This window comes from Pan paniscus, chromosome 1 (genome assembly GCF_029289425.2).
Source record: "Pan paniscus chromosome 1, NHGRI_mPanPan1-v2.0_pri, whole genome shotgun sequence".
Lineage (NCBI taxonomy): Eukaryota > Metazoa > Chordata > Mammalia > Primates > Hominidae > Pan > Pan paniscus.
In genome coordinates, this window is record NC_073249.2 from 24,972,468 (window position 1) to 24,990,079 (window position 17,612).

The 17,612-nt window shown below is 39.3% G+C and overlaps 1 protein-coding gene across 3 annotated transcripts in view; it reads right to left on the bottom strand.

Moving 5' to 3' along the window:
* Positions 1-17,612, bottom strand: part of CNIH3 (cornichon family AMPA receptor auxiliary protein 3) — a 343,860-nt gene that overhangs the window by 223,537 nt on the left and 102,711 nt on the right. Inside the window, exon 5 of one of the 3 annotated variants that reach the window (XM_024927677.4) lies at positions 14,387-17,233. The exons of the other annotated variants lie outside the window; for them this stretch is intronic. The gene's annotated coding sequence lies outside the window, so the exon portion shown is untranslated. Of the gene's footprint in view, positions 1-14,386; positions 17,234-17,612 lie in introns of those variants that run through there. 3 annotated transcript variants of the gene reach the window in all.

Consider the following 17,612-nt stretch of genomic DNA (forward strand, 5'->3'; position numbering starts at 1 on the left):
CCCTGTGGTGGGTTATTGATGTCTATGGTAATAAAAAGGAGAATTTTTACAAGGCTATGTAATGAATGAATCCTCAACAAACTGAGTGGTTGATCTGCAGCAGATGGATTTGTTCTACAGAGGTACGAAGTATTTGAGTGCAAATTCGCTGTTTTATAGACCCATAGAGGATCAAGATAACTGTCTATAAATATCTATTTGGCTGAGGGTAGTGGGAGAAAGAGGGAGGGAGGGAGGGAGGCAGGGAGACATAAAGCCAAAGAATTTGTAGTATAAACTCACTTGTATTAAAAAAAAAAAAAAGAAAGAAAAACCCAAATTCCACTCTTGTTTATACTACATGTGGAAATGCACAGAAGACCGGAGGGTGCATGTCAAACTGTTTGCAGTGCTAATTCTCACTGGGGAGCAGAGCAGACTTTCCACAGCGGGCTGTAGCAGGAGCACAACAGGAAGCAGAGGGCACTAACAGCCTGAAGGGATGCCCAAAATCTAAAGGGAATGAAATTTGGTGAACCAGCCGGGTCCCAAAACCTTGAGCTGAACTCACAATATGGCCACATCGCACCAGAGGTCTCCCAGTGAGATTGGGTTGTGAGAGTGAGCATTGAGGAATTCTTGCCAGGGAAGAAGAAACCCCATCTGCATCTTTCAAGCGAAGTAGCATCACCAGGCAAGGACGGCAGAAAACAACCTGGATGTTATAGATATATCTAAGGGAGATACATTACTCTTAATATCACAGGGGGTGTACACCCTGTGATATTATTTGTAATATCTAAGGGAGATATGTTACTCCTAATATCTAAGGGAGATATATTGCTCCTAATATCACAGGGGGTATACCCCCTGTGATATTATTCATGATATCTAAGGGAGATGATATATTACTTGTAATATCACAGGGAGTGTACACCCTGTGATATTATTCATACTATCTAAAAGAGATATATTACTCCTAATATCACAGTGGGTGTACACCCTGTGTATACACCCTATGATATTAATCATAATATCTAAGGGAGATGTATTGCTCCTAATATCACAGGAGGTGTATACCTTGTGTGTACACCCTGTGATATCATTCATAATATCTAAGAGAGATGATATATTACTCCTAATATAACAGGAAGTGTATATCCTGTGATATTATTCATAATATCTAAGGGAGATGATATATTACTCCTAATATCACAGGGAGCGTACACCCAATGTCTACCCTCTGTGATATTATTTGTAGTATCTAACGGAGATATATTACTCCTAATATCACAGGGAGTGTACACCCGGTGATATTATTCATAATATCTAAGATATATATATAATATCTAAGCGAGATACATTACTCCTAAAATCACAGTCCACCCTGTGATGTTATTCATAAAATTTAAGGGAGATATATTATTCCTAAGATCACAGTTGGTGTACACCCTGTGATATTATTCATAATATCTAAGAGATATATATATAACTCCTAAGAGTACAGTGAATGTACATCTTGTGATATTATTCCTAATATCTAAGGGAGATATTACTGCTAATATCACAGTGGGTGTACACCCTGTGATATTATTTGTAATATCTAAGGGAGATATTACTCCTAATATCACAGTGGATGGACGCCCTTTGATATTATTCATAATATCTAAGGGAGATGATATATTACTCCTAATATCACAGGGAATGTACACCCTGTGATATTAGGATTAATATATAAGGAAGAGGATATATTTCTCCTAATATCACAGAGGGTGTATGGCCTGTGATATTATTCATAATATCTAAAGGAGATGATACATTACTCCTAATATCAGAGTGGGTGTTAACCCTGTGATATTATTGGTAATATCTTAGGGAGATAGATTACTCCTAATATCACAGGGGGTATACACCCTGTGATATTATTTGTAATATCTAAGGGAGATATATGACTTCTAATACCACCAAGGGTGTTCTCCATGTGTGTTCACCCCCGTGATATTATTCATAATATCTAAGGGAGATATATTACTCTTAATATCACATGGGGTGTACACAGAGGTAGTACAACCCATGTGATATTAGTAGTATAACTCCCTTAGACATTACAAATAATACAACAGTGGGTGTACACAGAGGGAGTACACCCCATGTGATATTAGTAGTATAACTCCCTTAGATATTACAAATAATACAACAGTGGGTGTACACAGAGGGAGTACACCCCCTGTGTAATCCCTGTGATTTTATTCGTAATATTTATGGGAGATGTATGACTCCTAATATCACAGTGGGTGTACTCCCTCTGTGTACACCCACTGTTGTATTATTCGTAATATCTAAGGGCGATATACTACTCCTAATATCAAATTCCTAAAATATCCAGGGTGTACATACTGTGATATTAATGAAGTAACATAGCTGTGATATTTCTATAATATCTAGTGTTTACACACTGTGATATTAATGAAATAACGTCGCTTTGATATTTCTCTATAATCCAGGTGTTACACCCAATGTTAATACACTGTGATATTAATGAAATATCATCCCTCTGATATTTCTATAATATTCGGTGATTACATACAATGTTTGTCCACTGTGATATTAACGAAATATCATCGCTCTGCTTCATCCATGTCCCTACAAAGGACATGAACTCATCATTTTTTATGGCTGCATAATATTTCATGGTGTATATGTGCCACATTTTCTTAATCTAGTCTATCATTGTTGGACATTTGGCTTGGTTCCAAGTCTTTGCTATTGTGAATCATGCTGCAGTAAACATACGTGTGCATGTGTCTTTATAGCAGCATGATTTATAATCCTTTGGGTATATACCCAGTAATGGGATTGCTGGGTCAAATGGTATTTCTAGTTCTAGATCCCTGAGGAATCGCCACACTGACTTCCACAATGGTTGATCTAGTTTACAGTCCCACCAACAGTGTAAAAGTGTTCCTATTTCTCCACATCCTCTCCAGCACCTGTTGTTTCCTGACTTTTTAATGATCGCCATTCTAACTGGTGCGAGATGGTATCTCATTGTGGTTTTGATTCGCATTTCTCTGATTCTCAGCAAACTATCGCAAGGACAAAAAACCAAACACCGCACGTTTTCACTCATAGGTGGGAATTGAACAATGAGAACACATGGACACAGGAAGGGGAACATCACACACCGGGGCCTGTTGTGGGGTGGGGGGAAGGGGAGGGATAGCATTAGGAGATATAACCTAATGTTAAATGACGAGTTAACGGGTGCAGCACACCAACATGGTACATGTATACATATGTAACTAACCTGCACATTGTCCACATGTACCCTAAAACTTAAAGTATAATAAAAAAAGAAAAGAAATATCAATATCATCGCTCTGATATTTCTATTATATCCAGTGTTTACACACTTTGATGATATTTATGAAATATCACTTTGATAGTTCTATAACGTTCAGTGTTTACACACAGTGTTTGCCCACTGTGTGACATTAAAGAAACACCATCACTCTGTTATTTCTATAATATCCTGTGTTTACACACTGTGATATTACTGAAATAACATCGTTCTGATATTTCTATAATATCCAGTGCTTACACACAGTTTACACACTGTGATATTAATGAAATATCATCGCTCTGATATTTATTTAACATTTAGTGTTTATACAGTGATATTAATGTAATATCTTCGCTCTGATATTTCTATAATATCCAGTGTTTACACAGTTTTTACACACTGTGATAATAATGAAATAACATTGCTCTGATATTTCTATAATATCCAGTGCTTACACACAGTTTACACACTGTGATATTAATGAAATATCATCACTCTGATATTTATTTAACATTTAGTGTTTATACAGTGATATTAATGTAATATCTTCGCTCTGATATTTCTATAATATCCAGTGTTTACACAGTTTTTACACACTGTGATAATAATGAAATAACATTGCTCCGATATTTCCATACTATTCAGTGTTTACACACTGTGATATTAATGAAATATCATCGCACCTATTTTCTATAAAATCTAGTGGTTACACACACTGTTTACCCACCGTGATATTAACGTAATATCATTGCTCTGATATTTCTAAAATATCCTGTGTTTACACACAGTACATGTACATTGTGATATTAATAAACTATCATCACTGATATTTCTATAATATCTACAGTTGTCACACTGTGACATTAACAACTGTAGATATTATAGAAATACCATCCCTCTGATATTCTATGATATCCTGTGTTTACACACTGTGATATTAATGACATATAATCGCTCTGATATTTTTATATTATCCAGTGGTTACATACAGTGTTTACACACTGTGAAATTAATGAAATATTATCGCTCTGATATTTCTTTAATAACCAGTGTTTACATGCTGTCATATTAACAAAATATCATGGCTCTGATATTTCTATAATATCCAGTATTTGTAATTGTAAATGTAAGCACTGTGATAATAATGAAACATCATCACTCTGATATTTCCATAGTATTCAGTGTTTACACACCATGATATTAATGAAATATCATCGCTCTCATAGTTTTATAATATCCAGTGTTTACACCCTGTGGTATTAGTGAAATATCATCGCTCTGGTATTTCTATAATATTCAGTATTACATACTATATTTCTGATATTTCTATAATATTTCGTATTTACAGCCTCTGATATTAATGAAATGTCATCGCTCTGATTTGTCTGTAACATTTAGTGTGTGCATACAGTCTGTGATATTAAGAAAATATCATCACTCTCATTTGTCTGTAACAACCAGTGTGTGTGTACACACTGTGATATTAAGGAAACATCATCACTCTGATATTTCCATTATATCCAGTGTGTACACACTGTGATATTAATGAAATATCATATTAATGAAATAGAATCGGTCTGCTATTTCTATAATATCTAGTGTGTTTGTACACACTGTGTTATTAAGGAAACATCATCACTCTGATACATCTATTCATCCAGTGTGTGAGTACACACTGTGATATTAAGGAAATATCATTGCTCTGATATTTCCATAACATCCAGTGTGTGTGTACACACTATGATATTAATGAAGCATCATTGCTCTGATATTTTTATAACATCCCCTCTGTGTGTACACACTGTGATGTAAATGAAATATCATCGCTCTGATATTTGTAATAATTATTTGTAATAATGTGTACACAAAGTGTACACCACTGTGATATTACGAGTAGTATCACCATGGGATACTATGAATAATGTCCCAGGGTGTACACACAGGGTGTACACACACTGTGATGCTATGAAAAGTATCTCCCTTGAATACTACGAACAATGTCCTAGAATGTACAAACAGGGTGTATACCCACTGTGATATTACAAGTAGTATCTCCCTGGGATACTATGAATAACGTCCCAGGGTATACACACAGGGTGTACACCCCCTGTTATATTATGAGTAGTGTCACCTTGAAATGCTACAATGTGCCAGGGTGTACACACAGGGTGTACACCCCCTGTGATATTAAGAGTAGTATCTCCCTTAGATATTACTAATAATATCACAGGGTGTACACACAGGGTGTACTGCCATCATGATATTGGCAGTAATATCTCCCTTAAATATTACAAATAATATTACAGGATGTACACACAGAGTGTACTCCCACTATGATATTAGGAACAACATCTTTTTAGAAATAACGAATAATATCACAGGATGTACACTGACAGTGATATTAAATGTAATATCTTTTATCGATATTATGAATAATATCAGAGGGTATATACCCACTGTTATATTAGGACTGACATCTCCCCTATGTATTACAAATAATATCACAGGGTGTACACACAGGGTGAATGCTTACTGTGATATTAGGAGAAATATTTCCCTTAAATATTACTAATCATATCACAGGGTGTACACCCACTGTGATATTGAAAGTAATGTCTCCCTTTGATATTGCGAGTAATATCACAAGGTGTACACATAGGGTGTACATTAACTGTGATGTTAGGAGTAATATCTCCCTAAGATATTGCCTATAATATCACAGGGTGTACACCCATTGTGATATTAGGAGTAATGTATCCCTTAGATATTACAAAAAATATCCGAGGGTATGCACCCACTGTGATATTAGGAATAATATCTCCCTTAGACGTTATAAATAACATCACGGGGTGTACACCCACTGTGATATTAGGAGTAGTATCTCCCTGAGATGTTATGAATAATATCATGTGGTGTACACTTACTGTGATATTAGGAGTAGTATCTCCATTAGATCTTACAAATAATATCACCAGGTGTACATAAAGGGTGTCTACCCACTGTGATATTAGGAGTAATATCTCTCTTAGATACTATAAACAATATCATGGGGTGTACACACAGGGTATACTCCCACTTTGATATTAGGAATAATATCTTCTTTAGATATTACAAATAATGTCACAGGATGTACACCACCGTGATATTGGAAGTAATATCTCATTCGGTATTACGAATAATATCACGAGGTATACACCCATGTGATATTAAAAGTGATAGCTCCCTTAGTAGATATATGAATAATATCATGGGGTGTACACCCACTGTAATATTAGGAGTAATACCTCGCTTAGATGTTACAAATAATATCATGGGGTGTACACGCACTGTGATATTAGGAGTAACAACTCCCTTATATATTATGAAGAATATCACAGGGGGTGTACACACAGGGTGTTTCACCCCCCTTAATTATTACTAATACTATCACAGGATGTACACCCACTGTAATATTAGGGGTAATATCTTTTTTCAGATATTATGAATAATATCACAGGGTATATAGCCACTGTGATATTAGGGGTAAGATCTCCTTTCAGATATCACGAATACTGTCACAGGGTGTACACCCACTGTGATATTTGGAGTAATATCTCCTTTCGGATATTATGAATGATATTACAGGGTGTACACCCACTGTGGTATTAGGAGGAATTTCTGGCATTATTTCCAGATTAATTGAGAATTACAGGGCCCTCTTTATTCTTCCCCAGTCATCTGCCAAATTGCCAGAGAAGCTGGAACATCTCCAGTTGTTAGGAAATCTTGCAATTTTGGAGATAATATTCTTTTGTTCATTCAGCCTCCAGCATGGAGACAACCTTGCGTGTATGAACACAGGTGGGCCCATTAGGTACTCACCCATCTTACCACTACCAATTACTACTTCAAAAGTCCTAATTCAGTGGTTGAGTGTCTTCTTTCTGGCTTACGATAGTCACAGTCTTTGTCACTAAAAATATGTGCTTCTTCCAGCACCTGCTGTGTCCCATGTCAAATGGCCCCATCATCATCTCTTCAGGAAAGGTGTTCCATGAGGATCACTGGAGGACAATGAGGGAGATACAGACTTGAATGGTTTTATTTGTCAAAGCTGAGGCTCTGCTGACCTTAGAGTTTCATTAAAGTTGGAAGATACATTTTGACAAATCACAGAAGGCATGAAAAATAGGTGCTTCCTGGAGCAGTGGGTTGGATAAGGGTATTTTACATAAATTTTCTCTGGGACCCATGATTATAAATTTGCTAAACCAAGTGACACACACTGGGTCACAATGGAACTCCTCCCTTTTCTTTGTTCTCCACTTCTCACCAAGGCATGAGACTCCAGCTCCACCACACCTCTGTGACCTCTCCTCCTAATTTCCCCTGACGCTGCTCAGCATTCATTACCCCCTCCAGGTTGACTACAACGTGCTGGGCTGTCTAACCTCGTGTCTCTCCTAATTCATGCTAACTGATGGCACCACAGTGCAGTTTGGAGGCTGGGTGTCTCAGGAGAGCGGGAAGTGCAGCATCTTACTGTGTTCTATTGTCATTTTTGTTTGCAAACCATTTCAGTTCTCCCTGTAAGCCTTCTGGAAATTAACAGCATGGGAGATATAACTTCATATATTGGGATTTCTGTTTGAGAAAAACTTCCATAAAAGATGTATCCAAACATACAAGAATGAAACAAAGCTTGCTGCTTTGGTGTTAGGGACTGAATTGTGTTCCCTTAAAATTCATGTGTTGGAAGTCCTAATCCCAAGTAACTCAGAATGTATCTGCATTTGGAGATAAGGTATTTAAAGAGGTAATTAAGTTAAAATGAGGTCATTAGGGTGGGCTCTAACCCAGTATGACTGGTGTCCTTATAAGAAGAGGAGCTTAGGACACAAACACACAGAGAAACCCTGGGAATCCACCTGCAAACCAAGGAGAGGGGCCTCGGGAGAAACCAAAGCTGCCAGCACCTTGATGTTGGACTTCCCAGCCTCCAGAACAGGAGAAAATCCATTTCTATAGTGAAGCCACCCAGTCCGTGGTATTGTGTTACAGCAGCCCTAGCACACTAAGCCACATAGTAATTTTTAATGTTGCAAAAGCCAAATAGTGACTAGAAGCCTGATGTTCAAGCTGATTCAGGGGAAATTACCCTCTTCATCACACTTTGTTCAAGGCCACAAGGCCCTGACCCAGACTCTTTATTCACATAAATCCCCTCCTCTGTGCCCCTTCTTCCTCTGCCAAGAACTTAATGATGTTTGTTCTTACAGCCACTGCCTTTATATCCTTCCTATGGCACCTAGTCTTCCAAGCTGACACCTAAGCTTAATGTGACCTGAAAAGAGGAGGGACACACAGACTTGCACGTTCATCCTGAGGGGCAGGAATTCTGAAAGGACTAGAAGGCCTGGGAATTTGGGTAGCCTAACTGATACTGTTGTGAAATACGTATTTTTAAAGATGATGAGAACTCATCTAAAAGCTCGTTTCTCACTCCAAGTCTCACAGTTCATTGTAGAATATGAATGTTATAATAGAAAGGGACTGAATTAAGATGACAGAAGAGACAAGGGTGAAGGATGGGCTTTGTTTGAAGCTGTTCATTGGTTCAACACACATTTGAGTCCCCTCCATGTGTAGGAGCTACAGGTACGGTGGACAGCAAAAGCTACACAGTCATTGCCTTTGGGGAGCTTCTGCACACATAGGAGATACACACATACGTTTGTACATATACATTGCAATATGCAATCACAAACTGTAGGAACTTCCATGAGGAGAAAGTGCCAATGGCTTTGAGAGTGAGCTCAGCGTGATCTGCTCTGGTATCGGGGGCAAGGAAGGCTCATCTGAGCAGGACCTCTGAGTTTGTGCCACATGGAATCCATGGTCTCTTAGCTAACACTCACCCCACTCTACTTCCTCCTTCAGGCCAGAAGCCTGAAGACTACATTTTCCAGACTCATCTGCCAGCTGATTATGCTCATGGGAGGCACTGGCAGGATACTGGAAAGTAGGAGGCAGGGAGAAGCCATGTGTTTTCTTGATTCTAGCAGTGACAGCAGCAATAGCAACAGCGATAGTGACAGCAGTGACAAAAGCAATAATGGTGGTGGTGGTAGTAGTGCCAAGAGTAACTGAGAGCTCTTGAGTTCCTCCTTGGGCAGTCAGGTTCCAGCAGCAGCAGCCTCAGCAGCACAGCGGTCATGGGCTCTAGTGACATGGTGTTCGCTTCTGTGCACTCAGCCCTAGAGGTGGAGTGGCGTCCTAAAATTACCAATCTTTGAGTCATTTTGCCTTCCTCTTTGTTCTCCCACCATTCCAAGACCTCTGTTACCAATTTCCTGAATTGAACTCCCTATTTTAAAAACATAGAGCAGTTTTGCTTCCCTGAATAAACAAAATATTCCTAAAATAGCTCCAGGAAACTGATTCAAAGATAGGATCTGGGATTGATTATCTGAGTTGGCGTGCATGAGATGATGACCTCAATGCCAGTGGAAAATAAGATACTGGTAGTCCATGGGATGCTGTAGCAAATTGTTAGTTAAATTATCACTGCTGACTGCTTGAGATGAAGTGCATATGGAAGGTAAGGCTTCCTTCTCCCTGTGGAGACCAAGTGGTGATTGCAACTATTTTGGAGGGAGCAATAAATATAAAGACTCTGAATGAACTAACTGTTTCTGAATGCACTGGTGAGTTCACAGAAAGAAAACTACAAACTTGGGGCTTAAATATCTCAGCTAATGCCATGGTCCAAGAACCAAAAAGCTTTGATAACAGCACAGAAAGAACCTCTTATCTCTTAACAGCCAAAGAGCCAATTTAGCTAAAAAGACAGACCTAGAATCTGATCCTGTAGGTTGCAGAATTATAATGAACAGACCCACCCAGATCTCTTATGTGACCTATGAGTGTATAATCAATCAACCAACCCAGTTACTGCTGTAGGTCTTGGGTATAAAAGTTAACCAGACCAACAGTACTTCTACCCTCAAAGAAGTCCACACAAAGATCTGGAAGAAAGGTATTCCAAGCAGAGGAAAGAGCAAGTGCAAAGCACTGAAATGGAGTCAGCTTTGTGTGTGCGAGGGACAGAAGAAATGTCATCCTGGAATGCAGTGCATATGGAGGAGAGTAGAGGGAGGTAAGGCCAGGGAGACAGGCAGGAAGCAGGTCTGGCAAGGTCACTGCAGGCCATTGTGAACAGTTGTTTTATTCTGGTCTAATAAAAACCATTTGGAAGTGCTAAGCAGGTGGTGTAATGCAATACAATTCTGACACTAACCACCCAGAGTCAGCACTGACTCCACAAGCCAAAAGGCATGGTCTCCAACAGCACTGTCCCTATTTAGACACCAGCTGCAAGTTTGAGGATCTTCAGACCACCCACACTTCTGACCAACTAGCTACAAATTCTAAGATTTTCATGGCCCCCTCAGGTTTGTTAATTGTTAGAATGACTCACAGAACTCCCGTGAACTAAAGTACACAGGAGAGTACTGGTAATTACAGTTTTATGATAAAGGATACAAATCCGAAGCAGGCAAACAAACAGACACACAGGGCAAGATCCAGAAGGATCCCACACATAGAGCTCCTGTGCCCTCTTTCCCCATAGAATCAGGACATGTCACCCTCCCAGCACCAACCAAGAGGCTCCACTAAACTTCTGTGTCGAGTTTCTATTAGAATTTCGTTACCCAGGCATGTTTCAATGAATTATTGGCCCACATGATTAGACTCAATCTCCAGCTTCCCTCCCCTCTCCAGAGATCCGGCTGATATCACATAGCTCAAAGCTCCAACCTTCTAATCTCATGGTTGGTCTTTCTGACTCAGCCTACCCACATCCTGAATCTTCTCATTCGCAGAAGCTGTCTAGAGGTCTAGCATGAGTCACCTCATTAGCATAAGCAATCAGGACCCACCATGGATAACAAAGACATTCTTATCACTTGGAAAATTCCAATGGTATTAGAGTCTCCATGCCAGGAACTAGGACAAAGAGCAGAGAAATTATTATACAATAGCAGAAGAATATCATAATCTGAGTTAAATTTTAGAAAGATCACTGCAGCTACTATATGGAGGGGTTGACGAGAAGAGGCAAGAGTGGAGCTTACAGTGGCATTCTAACTGGACTGTTCCTAGGAAGACACCTTGGCTGTCTTTGGGCTGCCTAATCTCTCTTGGTCCATTCTCCAAACCTGGTTCCTAGCCTTCTCATTGATCCTATGAGCTACATCATATCCTTAGAGTAAATATTTTCTGCTAAGTTAACTAGAATTTGTTTCTGCTGTTTTCTACCAAGTACTCTATTACATACTCTCTTTCTCTTTCTACCATGAGGCTGCCATAGTTTCTCTTCCACAAAATAGAATGTGGCTATTCTATTTCGTGTTCCTAAGTCACATGTTCCATCTTCAGACACCCACACTGGTTTTCAGTTCCATTTCCAAATTCCTAGGGAAGAGAGTTTGATCATTCCATTTTAGGTCATAGGTACTCTGTTAGTCCAATCAAGTGTGGCTAAGAAAGCAGGGTCATGTAGTACAAAATCGTTGCTAGGGCTTCATTGCCCAAAATTATTGTTACGTAGAATAGACACCCCAAATGTTGCTTCCTACAAATAGATGGAATTTAGGTAGCCAAGGAGGAAAAAGAATGAATTTTAAGAAGGAAAACATGAATTGATGATGCATAGAAGCTGGAATGGTTGTGGCATTTTCAAACAATAGGAAAGATTCTGGCCAAACCAGAGCAGAGGCATCTGATAGGAAGTGGAGGAGGTGTGGGCTTGACTGGGAAGTGTGAAGCCATTCTATGGAGGCCCTGAACATCCGGCAGAAAAGTTTCAACGTGTGAAGAAAATTGGAAGCCACTGGACTTGTCTTGGCTGGGAAAGATTCTGAAAGGTATTATCTAAACAGCAGTAGCAAGTTGAATTGGAGGGGCCATGAGTTTTGGAGTTCATTGGAGGTGATGCTTACAAAGAGTGAGAGACATTAAGATTTTTTAAAAATAAGATAAGACACAGTCGTTTTCTGTGTATGGAAAATGAAAGAGAAATAAATCATAGTTATGCTCACAAAATTAGTTAATGACAGAGTACCATGAATTGCAAAGCTATAAACACCCAATTTGTGAATCTTCTCTAAAAAAGAATAGCCAGTTGCATACAGAGCTCTTTCTGTGCTTGTTCCTCTGGTAGCCTCTACCCTTTGAGAAGCAATAGCATGGCTTGGGACTGCAAAGAACTCTCAAATCTAATGAATAGCTTCTTTCTTCTTTAGGAAATCATGCATTTTTGCTGACTCAGCTCAGGGTAACCACTATAGGAAATTTATTTTTAATATGCATGCACATCCTTTTTAAGGGCCTTTTCTCCCTCTTTCCTCTTATCTAACTTTTGCTCAATTATCTCAGAAGAAAATGTCCCATTTTGTCCCCTTTTTCTTCCATTTGTAAGCCAAAGAAAAATGACCCTAATCATGTATGATAAGCCTAAAGTAGTGCCAGTGATACAACCATATGAGGAAAAAGGAAAGCCATAAATTTCGAAGTGACACTTAATGTCATAAAGAGCCAGTAGCATCAAATTAGAAAGTCCTGGAAAGGGCCCAAATTTCCCTTCGGAATCTCCATCACGGTACTCATCTATATTTTCAGCCCTTAATTAAATCTTCTTTCCGCTGTGCTTTTCATTCACCATTTAGTAAAAATGAAAACCTTTCTTAATAAATTTCAGAGATGGGAGATTAAATTACTTACATACATGCCAATACAGCAGTGGAATTTTTTACTTAATTTTTTCTTGTAAATACATCATATGGCATCAATATAAATGAGTATGAATGACTTTAGTGGGCTAATCTGGGTACCCACCTGCATTTATAATACCATTTTTATAAGAAAATGCATTCTATCTTCAAGCAAACAGACTTGCAGGCTGATTTCTGGAAATCTAGTTTTCGAAAGTTGAACACTGTTTAATTCTATAAAAATATTCTAATGAGAAATGCAAAATTGTATAATTACTTTAAGTATGAAATTGTATAATTATTTTAAGTCCAATAATGGAGAATTCCAACATGCAAGTTTAATGCATGTGACTTCCTTTTCTCACCACTTAATTGGTTTTGGTAAGCAGCCAGTTCTTTATTTGTTGTTCTTAAGCTCTCATTACGAATTCCGCTAGCTTACAGAGTAAAAAAAGATGAGCTGGAGGTAGAGGTTTGGCTGCATGAGTTTTCTAAATATATTTATTAATGCTTCTTAAATTATCTTCAAAGCTGGGTATCTCCCTCAGTTTGCAGCATCTTGTCACTTGGTTTAGAACCACGATCTCACTTTAATGTCCATATAGCCAGATGCAGCTGCATTTATTTACATTTTTTAAATGAATGAAACTCTTAACTTGTTGACATATTGGAGAGTCTAAAAATGTCCCATTTAAACTCATCCTCACAACTACATCCGCATGGGTGGCGATTGAATTAGCCCCACTTTGTAGCAGAGCTGATTTTCAAGAGAAATGTTTGAGTAAAATTGAAGGGTTTAGAAAGCCTTATTATTGGGTGACACAGAAGAAACTACTTTGGTTGCATTTCAAGTTTCCAACTGAAATTTCAAGTCAGGGCCATGAGACAAAACCACAGGAGCAAAATGAAACGAGAGTGCAGCTGCATTTCCATGTAAGTTGGCCCGTAGGATACTTCCCCAGGAACTAGATGATTTTCTTTTGAACTTTTAGCTACGGTGAAGAAAGATCAGAAATTTTGAAGCTATGAGACATACTTCAAGGCCAGCCTCCCAATTACCCACTTTGTGTGCTGTGAATAGTACCCATTCATTCATTGATATTTATTGAGAGGCTTACTATGAGTAAAGCTCTGTGTGATCAATGTTACACGAATACAGAAAGTAATAAAATTCAGTGCACCCTCAAGGAGCTTACAATTTGGAGGGAAGGCAATTAACTATAATATAAAGCATATAGTACTTCTCAGAAGAACTACTAGAATAGAAAATAAGCAAAATATAGAAACAGAATACAGAAAGACAAAGTTCAAAATACAGAAAGACAAAGTAGGGAATGATTAGTTCTAACTAGGTGGCACAGGGAAAGGTAGAGAGGTGGATCTACCTCTCACGGATAGCATAAGCAAAAACATGGAGGTATGAATGGCATATTTAGTGAAGGGCAAGTAGTGCAGTATGGCCAGTATGGGGCAGTGACCAGCATGGTGCATAAGGAAGGCATAGGGTAGGTTGGGACTGAATCCTAGAGCGTTGTAAAGTCCCAGCCTGGAACTGAACCATGTATCTTGGAGGGCAAGGAGCCACTGATGATTCTGAGGAGGTAAAACTATCTGACCTGGATCAGAGAGAAAGATAACTCATGCAACAATGAAGAAAAGTCGAAGTTGGAAATTTGATATGTCATGAAGCTACTGAAATAATCCATAAGAGTCAAAAAGTACTTACTTAAATTATAGCAGAATCAAGGTATTGGACTGGGAAGAAAGTTCAAAGGAAGAAAGGACAGAACTTGGCAATTGATGATTTGGATGTCAAGAGACCCTGGAGTTTAAAGAGAATGGAGAACAAGAAATGGAAGACGACTGAGGCTTCTGGCCCAAATGAAAGCAAGGCTCCATGATAAGTAAATACGGCAAGAGGAGCAGTATGCAGGATGACATGTTAAATTAAATGTGCTAAGTTTTAGTTACGGAAGAGAAATGCATGGGAAAATATCCAGGAGACCACTGGAAATCTGTGTTAGCCACAAGAAATTTAGAGGTGAATATAGGTGAGCCCCCTCAGACAGAGAATCTGAGCAGGAAAACATGGGAAGATAAAACTTGAGGAAAGGTACATTTAAACAGTAAGTAGAGGCCGGGCATAATAAGCTTATGCCTGTAAACGCAGCACTTTGGGAGACTGAGGCAGGAGAATCACTTGAGACCAGGAGTTCGAGACAAGCCTGAGCAACATGAAACACCATCTCTACAAAAAAAAAAAAAAAAATGTAATTAGCTGGGCTAGGTGGCCATTCCTGTAGTCCCAGCTACTCAGGAGGCTGAGGTGGGAGGATCACATAAGCCCAGGAGTTAGAGGTTATGGTGAGCTCTGATTGCACCACTACATTCCGGGCTGGGCAACACGCAAGACCCTGTCTCTTAAAAAAAAGAGAGAGAGAGAGAGAGAAGAAGGAGGAGGCAGGGAGAATCATAGAGAAGGCATTGTCCAAGATGTAGTAAAGAGGCCGATGTTCTTCCTCGTAGCTAAAGGATGGGGTACTGGGAGGCATGGGGTTTGAAAACTCCACCAAATAAAAGCTCTTCAAGATTGCTACCTGTATATATAGCAATCTCATTCGGTGCTACGACCACATCAAAGGACTTAAACAGGGTCTCTCCTTAGGAACAGAATTCTGTCCCCAAGCTCTCCTCCACACTCCTAAGAGACTCATCTTGGTCAGACAGTTATGGTGCAAAAAACTACCACATTCCTGAGACTCTTATGGGATGAATTAAGCAGAGAACGAATCTAGAACTTGGTAAAGCTGAAGGTACAAACTTCCACTTTAATTAACATGTCTGGGCCAGGCGCAGTGGCTCACTCCTGTAATCCTAGCACTTTGGGAGGCTGATGCGGATGGATCACTTGAGGTCAGGAGTTCAAAACCAGCCTGGCCAATATGGTGAAACTCCATCTCTACTAAAAATACAAAAAAATTAGCCAGGCACGGTGGCACCTGTAATCCCAACTACTCGGGAGGCTGAGGCAGGAGAATTGCTGGAACCTGGGAGGTAGAGGTTGCAGTGAGCCAAGATCGCGCCATTACACTCCAGCCTGGGTGACAGAGTGAGACTCTGTCTAAAAAAAAAAATAATAATAATGTGTCTGATTTCTACTTTACTCCACTTCATATCCTGGGTCCTCTACCTTTAGTTGAGAAAATAAAGTTCCTTTTGCTTATTATGGATGGTACTGACAATAAATAGTCACACACTATCTATCAGTTAAGCTGAAATTAATCCAGCATCTCCCTGTATCCCAAACTAAATGGCTGTTATTGTTCTTATAATTGCTGCTGCTGCTGTTATACATTATATATGCATACAGTGCTTTATATGTGTGAACCAAAAGTATCTGAGACAGGTCTCGATCAATTTAGAAAGTTTATTTTGCCAAGGTTAAGGACACACCCGTGACACAGCCTCAGGAGGGCCTGACAATGTGTGCCCTGGTGGTTGGGGCACAGCTTGATTTTATGCATTTAGAGAGACATGAGACATCAATCAATATGTGTAAGAGGTACATTGGTTTGGTCTGGAAAGGCAGGACAACTCAAAGCACGGGGGCGGGGGCTTCCAGATCACAGGTAGGTAAGAGACAAATGGTTGCAGTCTTTCGAGTCTTTTATCAGCCTTTCACTGAATACACGATTTACATGTGAGGGGTGGGTAGAGGAATGATCACTTAGCCTCAGTGCATCTGCAGTTTTGCATAAACAGTAAGGCAGAGAAAGCAATCAGATATGCATTTGTCTCAGGTGAGCAGAGGGATGACTTTGAGTTCTGTCCTTTGTCCCACAGTTGTGAAGATCAGCTATCAACTTACATTTCCAAAGTGAAATTCAACAGAACTGTTTTAGGGTAAAGATCTTGAGGCCCACAAAAATTTCCTTGCGGGCAAATTGTGACGGAGATATGTAGTTTTTTTTCCTTTTTAAAAAATCTTTGTAGCTATCTTATTTAGCAATTAAATGGGAGGCAGGTTTGCCTGATGCAGTTCCCAGCTTGACTTTTCTCTTTGGTGTAGGATTTCGGGGTCCCGAGATTGAATTTCCTTTCACAGATGCGACCATTCCTTGCCCATGCGTTGATTCATTTGCTCCTCACCACAATCCTGTAAGGAAGACACTGTTTTGCCCTCTCCAATTCTCACATTCAGAAATTCCTTACGCTAATCTCTTCCCTCAGGATTGAGTCCAGTCATCTTCCCAAGTCTTTCTCCAGCACTTTCTCTCCACTAACTGGAATCCCCCTCACCTCTTTTCCTTTAATATGATTCTTTCTTTCTAACTTTGTCCCTAGTCAGTGTCTTTCTTTGGACAATCATTGCCTCTGAGCTAACAAGACCACTATTGTCTATCCCATTTTGTTTCATCTGTCCCATCTCTGCCCCGTCACCTTGGAGCATTAAAGGGCTCTACGTTATGACTTAGCATTTCCCACAATTAAAACAATTATGGGCCAGGCATAGTGGCTCATGCCTGTAATCCCAG